Source organism: Equus caballus, chromosome 20, assembly GCF_041296265.1.
Source record: "Equus caballus isolate H_3958 breed thoroughbred chromosome 20, TB-T2T, whole genome shotgun sequence".
NCBI classification, from domain to species: Eukaryota; Metazoa; Chordata; class Mammalia; order Perissodactyla; family Equidae; genus Equus; species Equus caballus.
Window position 1 is genome coordinate 7,743,806 of NC_091703.1, and position 14,429 is coordinate 7,758,234.

At 43.8% G+C, this 14,429-nt stretch overlaps 1 long non-coding RNA gene across 1 annotated transcript; it reads right to left on the minus strand.

The window, feature by feature from the left end:
* Positions 1-8,793: 8,793 nt before the first annotated feature.
* LOC111769249 (uncharacterized) lies at positions 8,794-12,480 on the minus strand. Its single transcript, XR_002802102.2, has 3 exons — positions 11,494-12,480; positions 10,679-10,758; positions 8,794-9,477 (listed from the first exon to the last, which is right to left on the minus strand). It is a non-coding gene; the product is annotated as an uncharacterized lncRNA (long non-coding RNA).
* Between the last annotated feature and the right edge of the window lie 1,949 nt (positions 12,481-14,429).

Genomic DNA, 14,429 nt, shown 5'->3' on the forward strand with positions numbered 1-14,429 from the left:
GCTGCCTCAGCACGGCCTGATGAGCAAGGCTAGGTCTGCGCCCCGGACCTTAACCAATCAGCCTTGGGGCTGGCCCCCTAATTATTTCTTTAAATTGAATATTTCCTTATTGTAACATATATCACTAACCCAATATTTTTCTTGAGAAGCAGAAGAAAACGAATTAACTAAATATTTTATTTGTTTATGGAATGTTGAATTTTAATTTTATTTATTAGAAATTGCAATGTTTTGTTAGTTAAAATAAAAAAGTGCATAGATATAATACATAGTGATTGAAATTAAGACTTCTAAAGCCTTGCTATGCCGAAAATAATTAGATAAACAAAAGTTTCCTTTGGCTTTGATTTTATAGCACCCAATTTTCCTTTCTACTAAGAATTCAGACACAATCTTGAGAAAATCTTGAAATTAAAGCATCTGGCAGCTATACAACGTATCTGAAAAGAACACCTATTTTGCCAATCCCTATGAATGACATGATCATTTGGAAAACAGATACAGTTATAAAAATGACGAGGAACCTCATAGTTCTCAGACGTGTTTGGCACCTAATCAGCATGCTACCTATGTTAGTGTAATCACCACCACCACTGTCATCGTCATCATCCTCAACGTATTTCCCAAATCTTGGTGCTCTGAATGGGCACTTCAGCCTTTGGTTAAGAGATCAAGTCACCCTGTAGAAAGTTATTTTGTGAATGTCTTCAGTCTCTATTAACTGAGAAAAGAAAATGTCTATCAATAAGAACTAAAGTGTGTTCACAGTGAAATAGTGTGACCTAGGAACTTGAATTTGCCTCTCTTTTGTAAATGAAGTGCTTGGGTTGATAGGAATGGAAATGCTATGTACAGGGGACTGTGGATTTCACAAATCCTTTGGAAGTTTTGCTGATAATACCCTTACGGACAGGAAGGAAAATGTAGGTCAGCTGATAGTACAGTTAAAGAATTTGACTCCAGTGGTTCACTTTAGGGTTTTGTCCTGTTCAAATTATTTTCTTAAGCTCCAAATGAAGGAAGATTTAATAAACATGGTTACAAAATATACAGATAAAATGAAGAAGAATAGCTAACATGTTGGATGAGAGAAATCAGATATTAAAGATCTTGACACTTGGAATATTGGGATGAAATTAACAAAATAATATTTAACGGAGATAAATATTGTATTTTGTATTTGGATCCAAAAACAAAAATGCACAAGCACAAGCATATGCAAACACACAAAACACTTTGTGGTTTCAAACTGAGCACACCAGCTTGACTACAGATCCTGATCAAAAGTAAGTGATAACCATTCTGGAACAGTCCAGAAGTTTCTTTAAAAATGAAACATGTAACTAGCATACAACCCAGCAATTGCACTCCTGGATATTTATCCTAGAAAAATGTAGACTTATGTTCACAAAGAAACCTCTACACAAATGTTTATAGCAGTTTTATTACTAATGGCCCAAAGTGGAAACAACCCAGATGTCCTTCAATAAATGAATGATTAAACAAATCATACTACATCCATACCATGGAATACTATCCAGCAATAAAAAGCCACAAACTACTGATACACATAGTAACCTGGATGAATGTCCAGAGAACTATGAGGAGTGAAAAAAACCAATCACAAAGGTTACCTACCCTATGATTCCATTTATATAACGTTCTTGAAATGACAAAATTATAGAAATAGAGAACAGATTAGTGGCTACCAGGGATTAAGGAAGTGGTAGGGGCAGGAGGGAAACAGGTATGCCTATAAAAGGGCAAATGAGGGATTCTTGTGATGATGGAAATTTTCTGTATCTTGACTGTTTGTCAATCAATATGCCGGTGGTGAGGCTGTTCTACAGTTTTGCAAGATGTTACCACTGCAGGAAGCTAGGTAAAGGTTACACAGGATCTCTCTGCATTATTTCTTACAACTGCATGTGAATTTACAATTATGCCAAAATGAAAACATTGAATTACAATAAAACAAACACATACACACAAGTAGACTGAGTTCTTAGTTGACTTGCTGATGGTTCAGAGTGAGGCCAACTTGAGCTACCTTAATACAGGACCAACCAAGAGAAGAGCAGTGGTCCTCTATTCCATACTGTGAAGACCACATACAAATATCATGTTTAGTTCTGGGAATCATTTTCAGGCAGACATCGAGAAATGGAGTGAATCTAGCAAGGGAAAGCCCTGAAAATTCTATCAAATGAGGAAGGGTTGAAAGAGCTGTGAATATTTAGCTTGGAGAGGAAACAACTTAGGAGGTACACAAGAATTCACGGCAAAAATCTGAAAGACTCATCCTGAGGAGAGATTAGACTTTGTTTCTTTCCAGAGGGTAGAAGCAATAATATATGAAAGTTGTCCCAAAATAGAAAAAGTGGCTTCCCACCAGACTGATAGGACAGGATCCACGTTCCAGTTACAGGAAAGATGAATCACTCCTTGAAGAACAAATAATCATTTTGGCTTATATGTTGGTCTTTCCTAAGTTTGGCTAATGTGAGTCAGGCTCCTTGATCCCATTCAACTCAAATACAGTCACCAGATTGAAATTATGGGCCTGTTGAAATGGGAGTCAGTTCTTAAATCATGAAGAATTCTAATTTCATTGATGCCTTATGAATGCTGTCTTGGTGACTAGGATCTAACTCTAACAACTGTACCTCATTTGTTGAGCATTATCCAGGCTGTACCAGTTGGTTCTCCCAGGACTAGAAAGTTCAGTTGAATTGGCATATATTTTAAATCCAACAACATTACATTCTCAGTGTTTATTTTTCTGCTGTCTTTGAATTCTACTAATTTAGATTAACATGAGAATTTTTCTGTGACGCTTTATATGTAAACTGATATATTTTAAAAATGTCATCTTTCATCTCCTTAATGTTTTAGGAGAATCCCAGAATCTGGATATGACTATTGGGGAGGAAGTCCATCAACCAGACGCTGTTGATCAGTAATCAGTGGATTTAGAGACTCAGAGAATCTCTGTCTAGATATGAGGTCACTCAGAAGTTTTCTTGATTTAAGTATGGAATAAGAACAAAGGGAAGTGGGTTGTTGAGGAGAGTTTGGTGGCAGAGGGGGTTTCTTTCATTCAAGCCTGGTAAAAATTGGAGGGGCTTTACCTGCCTCTTAACAAAGAAAGCCACGTTTGTAGCCACGGCATCCCAATGTGAAAGATTCAGGCCTCCCCACCCCGGCCTTGATGGAGGAGCACCACCACATGCATAGTCATTCGAGTCTCTTTTTAGACTCTATCTGGACCACCTTCTCTGGTTAAGACAGTCTGTCTTCTGATACATTAATTGAATTGATTAGGCCACAGCTTTCCTTTTCATCAGTTCCATCCCAGGCTGAAGATATCCGTTGGTCCTTCAGTTAGGTTTAAATGTTTCCTAGGCCTGCTCAGTCACACATTTGATGACCGTATTTTAAGTTGCCTCTCGTCCATTACATGTCAGTTTTCACTGCAAACTTGGGGGCTCTTCATGCTAATTCCCGATATAGTGACTTCAGCAACCAGAGTCATCTCTATAAAATCATGTTTTCTCAGTTCCAGAGTAGGGCAGGAGGATTTTTTAAGGGAGTAAAAGTGAGCTTTCTAAAAATAAATATTCCTGAATTCCTTGAAATCTTGGCCTTTAGCAAGCTTACTATTTATTATCCGTTCCTCTTTCATTCTTTTGCGTTGCTCAGAGAACAACGCGACTTTCCTCACACGCAGGCATCTCAAGTCCTGCTCAGTAACAATATTCTTCTTAGACAAAGGATGGTGCACTCTGAGTAATTCAAGCACGAAGGAAGCAAGGCCACCTTCCTCTTTGTGACCTAGGGATGGGAGCCACTGAGAATTCTGCGAAAATTCCTTTCACTCCGCAGCTAATTAGTGTTAACCGGGCTGAGTTCGTCACGAGGAGTGTGCTGGTGTGCCCAGGACAGCCCCAGTTTACCTCTGTTGTCCTGGAGTAATTATTATCCATGCTCCCTTTCACTCTCTAGAGTCCCACTTTAGGTGATAAATTATATGGTCACCCTAATTATGTGGCTTCCTAACTCTAAGAAGAGGCCAGGTTTCCAGATGTGGAATGAAGACAGTTAGTTGACAGTAATACGCTGGTGAAGCAAGGGAGAGGGGACCTACTAAGCTTTACCTTTGGAGGGCTTCGGCTTCATCTTCCCAAACTCATCAAAGAAGAAATCTCAGTTGTAAACCAACTTCAGCGAAGAGAAGGAAGGTAACTTGTGTTCCTAAGCAGGGCTTCTTACGAGCTGTCTAAGCCACATGGTCTGTCTGTCTAGCCTCTTCCCATCTGTCTGTATGTGGTGAACTAGCCAAAGTGATCATCTTCCGCATAAGAGACACAGCGACTTTGCAGCCTGTAGGCTGTCCCCTACAAGAGCTGACGAGCTTGGCTCCAGGCAAACCCGTCAAGTCGAAGGCTCAGCCTTCCCTTCTGTTGCCTTTGCCATCATGCACGGCGTTCTTCTCCCCCATGGCCCCGTAAAGGAAGGACAGGGTGTCAGCTCAGGCTCTTCTCCTGCTGAAAAGCCTCCCAGGACCTGGGGGAGGCACGCCCCTCTCTGCCCTGCAGTCCTTGGGGTGCTGATCCCACTGTGCAGCGCGGCCTCTCCTTGTCTGTCTCCACAGCAGACTCTGAAACACGTGAAGCCCAAATCTGGAGGGCTGTTTCCTCTTCTGTAAAATGCGGTTGGGTAGGTGTTGTATCTACATATCTCATTGTCAGTTAATGCTTTGAGGTAAAGAATTAAGCAATAGTTCCCTTCCTGCTTGAAATGATTTTCTCCATTTTGGTCTGTTAGTCAGTCGTGCAGATTCGACGGCTGGGATCAGCCCTACACCAAAATGCCGGGGCCAATAACTCTCATTGATAGTTTGGGGTTCCTGCAGGGTCTGTCTTGCACCTTCAGATCAATTTTTATATTTCACTCTACTTTTTTTCCACTTAAAAATAAAAACTTATAAATGCAACCTACATACAAATTTTCTTTTATAAGAGTAAATTTAAATAGTCTAGGGAAAATTTTTTCTGAGTTTCCTTGCCATTTTCAATTGACAAAGGGAACATTTTCCTACTGACTTTTGCAGGCACTCGAATGGAGCCATGACTTTCCCTGACAGCCTGGCCACTTAGAGACCCAGCAGAAGATTCAGACTGGAGAGACTAACAGCTCCTTGCAGCATAAAACACAGCTCTCGATCTCAACAAATTCCACTCACCAGGCATTTATGGAATGCCGCTGTGTGCAAAGGGCTGTGCCAGTGCCCACCCAGTTGCAACTTTCCTGCCGATAGCTACAGATTTAGGCCTTCTTGTCCCCTGCTGCCACGGAGAAACTCTCTGCACTGTGAGAACCGCAAAGGGTTAAAGCTGCCTCCAGAATAGGTCAGCCTGAGATCGCGTGGCACCAGGAGAATCTTGTTTACCAAACTTTATATTTTGAGTTATTTTAAGTGAATGTGTAGTACACCACCCAGATTTCCCCTTCAGGACTATGGCGTACAGACCCCAAAACGGCCCCCTGATGTTCATGCCTCATATAATCCCCTCCCCTGGAGTGTGGGTGGGCCCTGTGACTCACCTCTAGCCCACAGAACATAGCAGAAGTAGAGAGATTTTTGACATATAATTAAACCCCCAAATCAGCTGATTCTGAGTTAATCAAAAGGGTGAGCCTGAGTTAACCAGGTGAGCACCCTTGAAAGAGGCACTGACTGTCTCTGAGTGAAAGGCTCTCTGGTGGGCTTCATGAAGTAATTGGCTATGTTAGCAGCCAGGGGGCAAGGAACATGTACCAGCTCTAGGAACCTCGGGCAACCTCTAGGACCTGAAGGTGGCCCCCAGGCAACAGCCGGCAAAAAACCAGGCCTTCAGTCATCCAGCCACAAGGAAATGACTTCTGCCACCAACTTAAATATTCTTGGAAGTGGATTCTTCCCAGTGGAGCTGCAGATGAAAGCACAACCCAGTCCACACCTTGACTAACGCCTGTAGGACCCGACCAGAGGACCCAGTGAGACCATGCCCAGACTCCTGACCCTTGGAAAGGGTGAGATGATAAATTAGTGTGGTTTTCAGCTGCTAAGTTAGTGGTGGTTGGTTACTCAGCAAGTAACTAACACGAGCAGCGAGGATCTCCGAGGCTCTTGTTCCCCTGTCTTCTGTGTGTAGGCGGCTGTCTCCCTCTCTGGGAACGATCCTCAACCAAAGATGGCCACCTCCCCCAAGGCCGTGCCCCTTCCTGCTCAGAGGCAGCCAGATCCAGGGAGGAGGGAAGGCCCCGCCACCCGCCTCGAGCTGGGACAGCTCTGACTGAGGCCTTTATAGTGACCTCAGGGCTGTTCAGCTCTTCCCTCGCTCTGATCCCACTTTCTTTACTCCCTTTGTGTGTGGATCCTGAGGCCACTCCATGAAACACTTCCTGCATGCACCTCTCCACCTCGGATCTGTTCCCAGGGGACCTGACCTAAAGTAGCTCTGTTTTCTTTAACACAGCACTTATTGTCATGTGGTGTCCCCTAAAGTCTGAATGCTAAAGGGAAAGGCAATGAGAGAGGCACAGTTACTGTTGACGTTGTTTTAATTTGCTTTTTTTTGTAAACACAGACTCTATTATTTTTCAATAATCTTTCAAAGGATCCTGTAAAAACAGTTGGTAAGAAGGCACTGAGATGGTCTTTAGAGATTATCAGAGTTCATTCTTTCTGTTTTACAGAATGGAACATGGAGGCTCGGCGGGTGTGCGTACATGTACATGTGTGTGTTACCTGTCCAGTTCATTCACTCGTTCAGTCTACAGATATTTATCGGAAGCGGAGCCGGCCTCCTTGCGGGCTGTGCAGCATGTGCCGGCAGATTCATGGAGAGTCACACCACAGCGTATTGCCTCCCGAGGTGGCAGCACTAGTGCCTGAGCTGGGCTGCTCAGTGAGGCTCTCTGGACCGACGGCCACCTCCTGCCTCTAACCCTGGTGCTGCCCGGCTCTAGGAGGAGCTCAACTTACTTAGCTCCTTTTATTTCTCTCGAGCTGGGAAGCCACATGCACTTGACTTGCATCCACTACACCATTTCTTAAGCTCTGGTGTGTCATTGCAGAGGTGGAAAGAGCCATGTTCTATTTTTGTATCAGCCTTCTAACTAAGGTGGTTTACTTTGATTTAACAATAATGGTCAGTAACACCTACGCGGTGCTTACCATGTGCCTGGCACTGTTTGAACACTTTGCAAATACTGATCCAGTTAATCCTTCCAACAAACCCAGGCGGTAGCTAACATTAAAGATATTAACAGATACATGCCCGCAAGTGTGTTTGAGTTGCGTATAGCTTTCATTTCAGTAAAAGGGCCTGGGCTCATGAACTGATGCTTAGAAAAGACAAGCGAAACTTTTTCAAAGTTTTCATGAAACCCTGAATTTGCTGATAGTTCTCTCTCCCTTAGGAAAATAATCTCTTTTAGGTGTGGGTATTATATAAAATACATGCCTATTCCTGACTGCTCTGGTACCAATTACCAAAGTTTAAAATAGCCCAGGCTCATCACCTCTTTTCCTCTCCCTTCCCTGCCCAACTTCTAATAGTCCTCTCTTCCTAGACGTTTCCCCTGCAAACGGAAGAGGAGATGAGCAGAAACCCACATTTGTCAGACATGGTTACCTGTTACCAGCTCAGCTGAAGACCAGGTGGGCGAAGAGAGGAAACTAATGGGATCCCCTGTCAAGGGCATTTCCACCCTAGCCTGTCCCTCTTGTCGTGGAGACTTGGATGCTTTCTTCAAGATCTGGTGGCCCCAAACCCCCAAGAGACAGGAGAGCTTGTTTATATTATCATTTTATTTCAAGTTGTGAGCTTTCCCTTTATCACCAAAAAGTTCCTGGAAGAACACCAATTTAGTTCGGTTTCACTGAGTAATTGAACGTGTTTGCTATCCACTGTGTATTTTTAACCCCACATTGTTTACTGGCCACCTTCCATTGCATGGTGTCATTCTGTGTTGAATACTGCAAAAGCAGAAGTCCCAGTGTCTGCCAATAACGAATGACTGGGGAGAAAAAATAAACACAAATGGACAAAATGAGAAAAATAAGTGCTTTTATTGTATCTTTTTTTGATAAGTTGTAAAATGCAACTGCACCCATCCTTGTCTTTTTATTTAGAACCCCTAATGTATTAGTTTCCTATTGTTGCCGTAACAAATTACCACAAACTTGGTGGCTTACAACAACACAAATCTATTATCTTATTGTTCTGGGGATCAGAATTCCAAAGCACGTCTCAATGGGCTAACACTAAGGTGTTGGCAGGGCTGCATTCCTTCTGGAGGTTGTAAGGGAAAACCTATTTTCTTGACTTTTCCAGTTTCCAGGAGCTTCCCTCAGTCCTTGGCTCATGGATCTCTTCCATGGTCAATGCCAGCAATGGCCAGTGGAGTCTTTCTCACGTGCATCACTGCAACACCGCCTCCTCTGCTTCCCTCCTCCACAAAGGTCCTGTATGGGCTTTGTGATTATGTTGGGCTCACCTAGGTAATCCAGGATAATCTCCTATGTTTTAAAGTCAGCTCATTAGTAGCCTTAATTCTGTCTGCAACCTTCATTCCCTCTCACGTGTAACATAACATAGTCACAGTGGACATCTTTGGGGGAGGGAGGCATTATTCTACCCATCACACCCAGCTCGTATATTCTCCAGAGAATGCCATGTAGATCAACAGATATTTCTATTAAAAAATAAAACAAGAGAAAGAAAATGCAAAGCGTATCATATCTGCAAGAACACAATAGTCCGCTTTATGTTTTTGGGTGGAGGCCGTCATGGACACTGTCATTTGTGATTATTATTCCTCCTAAGTCAGTCAGTTGAGCTGGAAATGTTGTTAAAGTGACATGGAAACAAATGCTGCCGGTTCTTTGTACTGTCAAAATGAGCATTAAATTGCTCATTTTAATTGCTAAATTAATCATAATTAATTGCTAAATTATGTGGTACAGACGGTGTGTGTTTTGAGAAGAATGAATCTCTTTTCCTTCTATTCTTTCTGATGATTCACAGTTTACTTGAGATGAGTGAAGGACCCAAAATTCCCCCAGTCATTCAAAGCCATCAACTCATTCAGCACGTATATTTTAAGCGTCTGACAAACGCTAAGTACAGTGCTAGACAGTGGGGAAATGAGGAAGAACACAATCAAAAGTGTTCTTTGTGCTCTTGGAAATTTTAACCTACTGAGGGTCCATGTGGGAAATTCTATAAGCCTTATAAGGGAATTAGTGAAACTTGAAGCATTTGGAGGATTTAGAGAGGCTGAGAGGAATGAGGAAGACGTTTCAGGAACAGGAGGGAAAGCTGAGCAAAGCGACCGGTGCAGAAATTCACTGGAGAGGGGTCTCCGTATTCTCATCTCTTCCGATTTCCAAGTCCTCTGTTGGTTCCCACGATATCACTTTCAGGCCTGAAAACCCAAAATTAGGGTAGAAATGGTAAAGGAAATAAATTTTTCTGGGCCCAGTGGAAGAGAATCAGAAATCTGACTTTAGAAAAAGGATGACAATTGTGTTACAGTGAACAAAGGCAAATCCTTTTGGTGCCAAGTTTGGGAAATGCCAAATGTTGAAGGGCAGCTCATGACATTTCATCAGTAAAGGACACATGAGATGCACATTCCAAAGAGTTGACACAGAGCGTTGGACAGTTCAAGAACTGAAAACAGACTCAGAGGAGGAAACAGGGAGCACTTGTTCCCCTAAAATGTTAGATGATGTTTTGAAGCAAATCTCTGTAATTTTACTTGAATGGCACATCAGGCCTTAAACGTCCAATTTTTCATTTTGAATGATTAATTACCGAGCTGTTACATTGGTTTGGGCTTTCTTAAAATTGATTTCTCATTAATAATTATTTGACAAAATGCTTTGTTGCTGACAAATTCATTAAAATCTAAAATGAACAAAGAACAAAGAACAAAAAAGTCGATCCTGATTTTTGTAAAGCTGTTGAAGACTTCAGGAGAAGAGGATGAAGACGCTGATTGCAAAGACCATGACCCCGGCTGCAAAGGTCTCTGCTAAAGGAAATAACGCTGACTGCTGTGACAGACTAGCCTCAACATCTCAGTGATCTGGGACAAGAAAAGTTTATCACTTGCTTTTGTCACAGTTCAATGCGGTCAGTGAGCTCTGCTCCACACAGTCATTCAGGGACCCAAGCTCCTTCCGTGTTGAGGCACAGCCATCTTCACCTTGTGGCCTTTTGGAAACCCTGACATCAGCTGGCCAGTAGACAAGGGTCGAGGCAGAGAGAAATGGAGAAGGCCCACCTACTCGTACCCGCCTCAGCCTGTCAGGACCATCACTTCTGCTCAATGTGGCAAGAACATGTCACTTGGCTCCATGTAATTCTAAAGGGGCTGGGAAATGTAGTATAATTGTGTGCCCAGGAAGAAAAAACTTGTTTAATAACCATTTAGCTAGTCTATACATCAGCACTCTCCTTAGATTTTCAAATTGTTTGGCAAAAAGAAAACCCAAGTGTGATCTTTTGGCTGTAACTGCGTCTACTGGGTCAGCAGCTCCTCCTCGTCCTTTGTGCTTCTTGGTGTTTACCTCTAGATGTGCTGGAAGGAGGTGGTAAGGAAAGGTGAGTGGAAGAGTCACCTGATGCAGGTCTTCCCAGGCAGATGGAGGATGCTTTCCGGTGATTCCCCCTCTGTTTCATTCTGCAGCCTCACTCCCACCTGAAACGTTTCATCGAAACAGGCCTCTATTGAACGTGGACACAAGAATCTCTGGGTATGCCCCAGTTTGTCTTTTCAGTCCCCTTAATTATGCAGCACCAAGGTGCCACAAATAAACTTGTGTTCTGGAGAATGGCATTACCTTCACCCACCTACAGAACTGAGATTACCTGTCACAGACGCTATCATTGAGAGTCAAGATGACACTGCCAACAATGATTGTCTGTGTGTACAAGCAACATGGTGAAGCAACCACTACCTTGTCGTTTCCCTCTGCCCCCCACAGTGGCCAAAGCTGTTCCCTGTCCTGCCTCCTTTCCAGAACATTTAGCCCATAGCAGCACCTGCTCCAGTAACAGAGATGTGTGGTCACAGGCCCTCCTTCACCAGACTCTACCCAGAGGCCCTTTAATGAGAGTTCTGAGGACCCTGGCTATTCTGAAGGGAATCTAGGCCACATTAGACTGCAGTTTCCTCCTGAGCTGAGAGGAGCTAATGAGGGAGGCAGAGGAATAAATAGGCTTGTGCCCGCTAACTCCCCTAAATGGTGTTCCCATTAAAATAGACCCAGTGCAGAGGAGTCCTCACCTGTAATTGCCACTAATAAATCCATCACACCACAGCTATTTCCACTAAACTTCAATCCACCAATATCATTAAACAAGGCAAAAGGAGCACATCTATTCAGGGGGTCATTCGTCAGAGTCATGTTTAGACATTGCTGTCAAAGATTACCTTTTCTCTGTCACATTGGACTCTTCCTCCTTTCCTGTAGCTGTTTTGCCTCTGAGATAATGTGCTTGCGTTTCACAAGCACACATGAACCTCCTGCGAGGGACTGCCCTAGAAAAACATTTTCCAAATAGATAGGTATAAGTTGGCGATTTGGCTCTCCATACACAAGGCACTATCTTTGTGGCTTTGCTCAAATTATTTAACGTCTCCGAGCCTTTAAAATGAGGAGAGTAAGAGTCATTTGCGCCACTTTGAAAGGGTTAGACAAGCATGTGGAACAGCACAGAGTAGATGCTCAATAAACAGTGGCTTTTCCTTTTTTCCTTTGCCTTCTCGCCTTTCCCCTCTCTTTTTTATTTCTCTTCTCAGAAGCACTCAACAGTTTCATAAACGGGACTCTAATCGGTGAACTTGCTGACAGCTGGGTTTAAATTGCCCAAATGGAGGGGTCTTCTGTAGGTGTATATTCTACGTAAAGGCAAGTAAAATTGAGCTTGTCAGAAGCAAAATATCTTGTAAAGAGGCAGATGTTGAAGACACTGTGGAAATATAAAGGAAGCCACACGCTGCAGGGCGGTACGTGGGTGCCCAAGTTCTAAAGAGCCACTAGCGCCGAGGCCCAGCCGGCACTCGTCCCTTGGCCTCTGTGATGCACTCTCCTGGTTCTCTTCTTCCTCCCGCTGCTTCTTTAAGGCTCTTTTGACAGCTTACCCTCCTCCCAACTTCAAAGGCTGCAGTTTCTCAAGACTCAGCCGTCAGCCCTTTTCATGTCTCACTTTACATTCTCTCCCTAAGCAACCTCATCGGTGCACAACACTTCAGTTACCAGGTATGTTCTCATGACTTTCAAATTTACTTCCCCAGACTAGACGTCTGCTCTGAGCTCTGGACTCATTATCCTCCTGCCTACATGACATCTCCACTTGGATGTCGCAGAGCTACCCCAGGTGCAACCTGGCCAAAATTACCTAGCGTGATTACCACTCCCGAGCCTGGTCCTGCTGCAGTGTTTGTGACCCGGGGAGTGATGCCTGCGGTCAGGAAGTTGCCGGGGAGTCATCCTTTACTCCTCCCTCCCTCTCTCTCACCACTTCCATCCAACCAATCACGAATCTGGCCGCAAATTCCAATGACAAAGCCACCATGCTTTCTCACAGGGCTACTACCCTGGCCTCTGCTTGACCTTCCACATCCACTTGGGCCCCACTTGGGTGCCACCCAGTCCATTCTCCAAACTGTAAACAGAGAGATCTTTTAAATAACTCCTCTGATGTATCTATCTCTCACCCTCCCATATCTACTTCCTGCTGAAAACATTTTGAAGGCTTCCCATTGCTCTGAGGATGAAATTCCGTACTCCTAACATGGCTTGCAAGGACTTGCATAAGTAAGGACAGGCCCTGCCTATCAGTTAACTTCATCCCTTGCCATCTCTCCTGGGGTCTGGGTCAGTCACCTGGACAGTTTGAATTTCTTGGCACGCACTGCACTTTTCTCACCTCTGAACCTTCAAACGTACTCTTCCTCTCTTCAGGACATCCCCGCTCTCACTCCTTTCTTTGCTTAGCTAGTTCTTGCTCATCTGTAAGAGCTCATCTTAGAAATTACCAGGTTTCATTAATTTTAAAGCACGTTTCCACATTTTAGCATCTCTGAAATTGGTGTGCATCAGATTGGGGTGCACTGGCTGGCAGCTGACAGAGGTTGGGCTGGTGCAGTGGCCATTGCCTCTGCACACGTGCACATCAACAGTGCCAGCATTGAAGCTTGGAGAACGGGGTTTGTGGCTTGGCAGCAAGTCCTGGACACAACCTGGAACCCTCTTTTAACCCCTGGAACCAAATGGTTGTGGTGTGGGAGTGGTGGATCACATCTGTTTAGCAACATTTCCCAAGCAGGAGTCAAGAATATGTTAGCTCTACGTGATTGCAAATTTGGCTTCAGAGCACAGTGATGATAACTTTTAGGTCTTTTATAGATTCTTTTAAGAAATGTCATATCACCACTGCTCTTAAGGGCACAGAGAATGATACTGTGTGGGAAAGCACAGACGTCCACAACTCTGAGCTGAAGGTGATTAGGAAGAGATGGACTCTGAACGTAAAGAAATTTCAGGAATTCCTTAAGGACCTAGTTTGCTTGTATTTTTTTAGTTATGCACAAAATGATAAAAAGTCTATGTCAAATTAAAAATAAAAGAAATATTCTAAGTCATAAAAAGCCTTATATCATATTTAATTGGAAGCATTATTTTTCTTTCCTAGTGTACATAGAATAATGGTGTATCTCACAATTGGTCACATCTTAGATTTAATAAAATAGTGGCTCCTCAGAGCTGCCTTCACTGACACCCCAAATTAGGCCATCCTTTTATATGCTTTTTCATACCCCTGTACCTCCTTGTATCGCTAATAATAATAACTAATAGAAAATTGTTTAATTAGTCATTTAAAGTCTGCAAGAGTGTAAGCTCAGTATGAAAAAGAACTGTGTGTCACTCCACCTCGGCTCTTCCCCGGAAGCTAGAATGGAGAAGCTGCTCAAGAGATGTGTGTTTGAACGAATGAAGGAGTCTGACTGGGACTGCTCTCTCTTCCTTTGGGTGGCCTAGAAATAGACAGCTGTCCCAAAGTGCTTTATGACGTAGCCTGGGCCACGGACCTTGGAAACAGACCGGCCGAGGAGCAGCCAGCGGCGCAACGCCGGGCCCTTGTGACCCCCGGCAGGAGCAGGGCCCGAGCGGCATGCACCCACAGCCCCGGCGGCGCGCCCACTCTCCTCCTGGGCTTCCAGCTCTGGTCTGCGGGCACCTCAGGCCTCACTCACAATTCATCCAGAAATGACACCACTCCTGCCCCTGGGAACTAGAGCCTAAGAGTGCAGGAGGTAGTGTGAAAACAGGACAGACACAAACAAAGCAAACACTCCCCCATAAC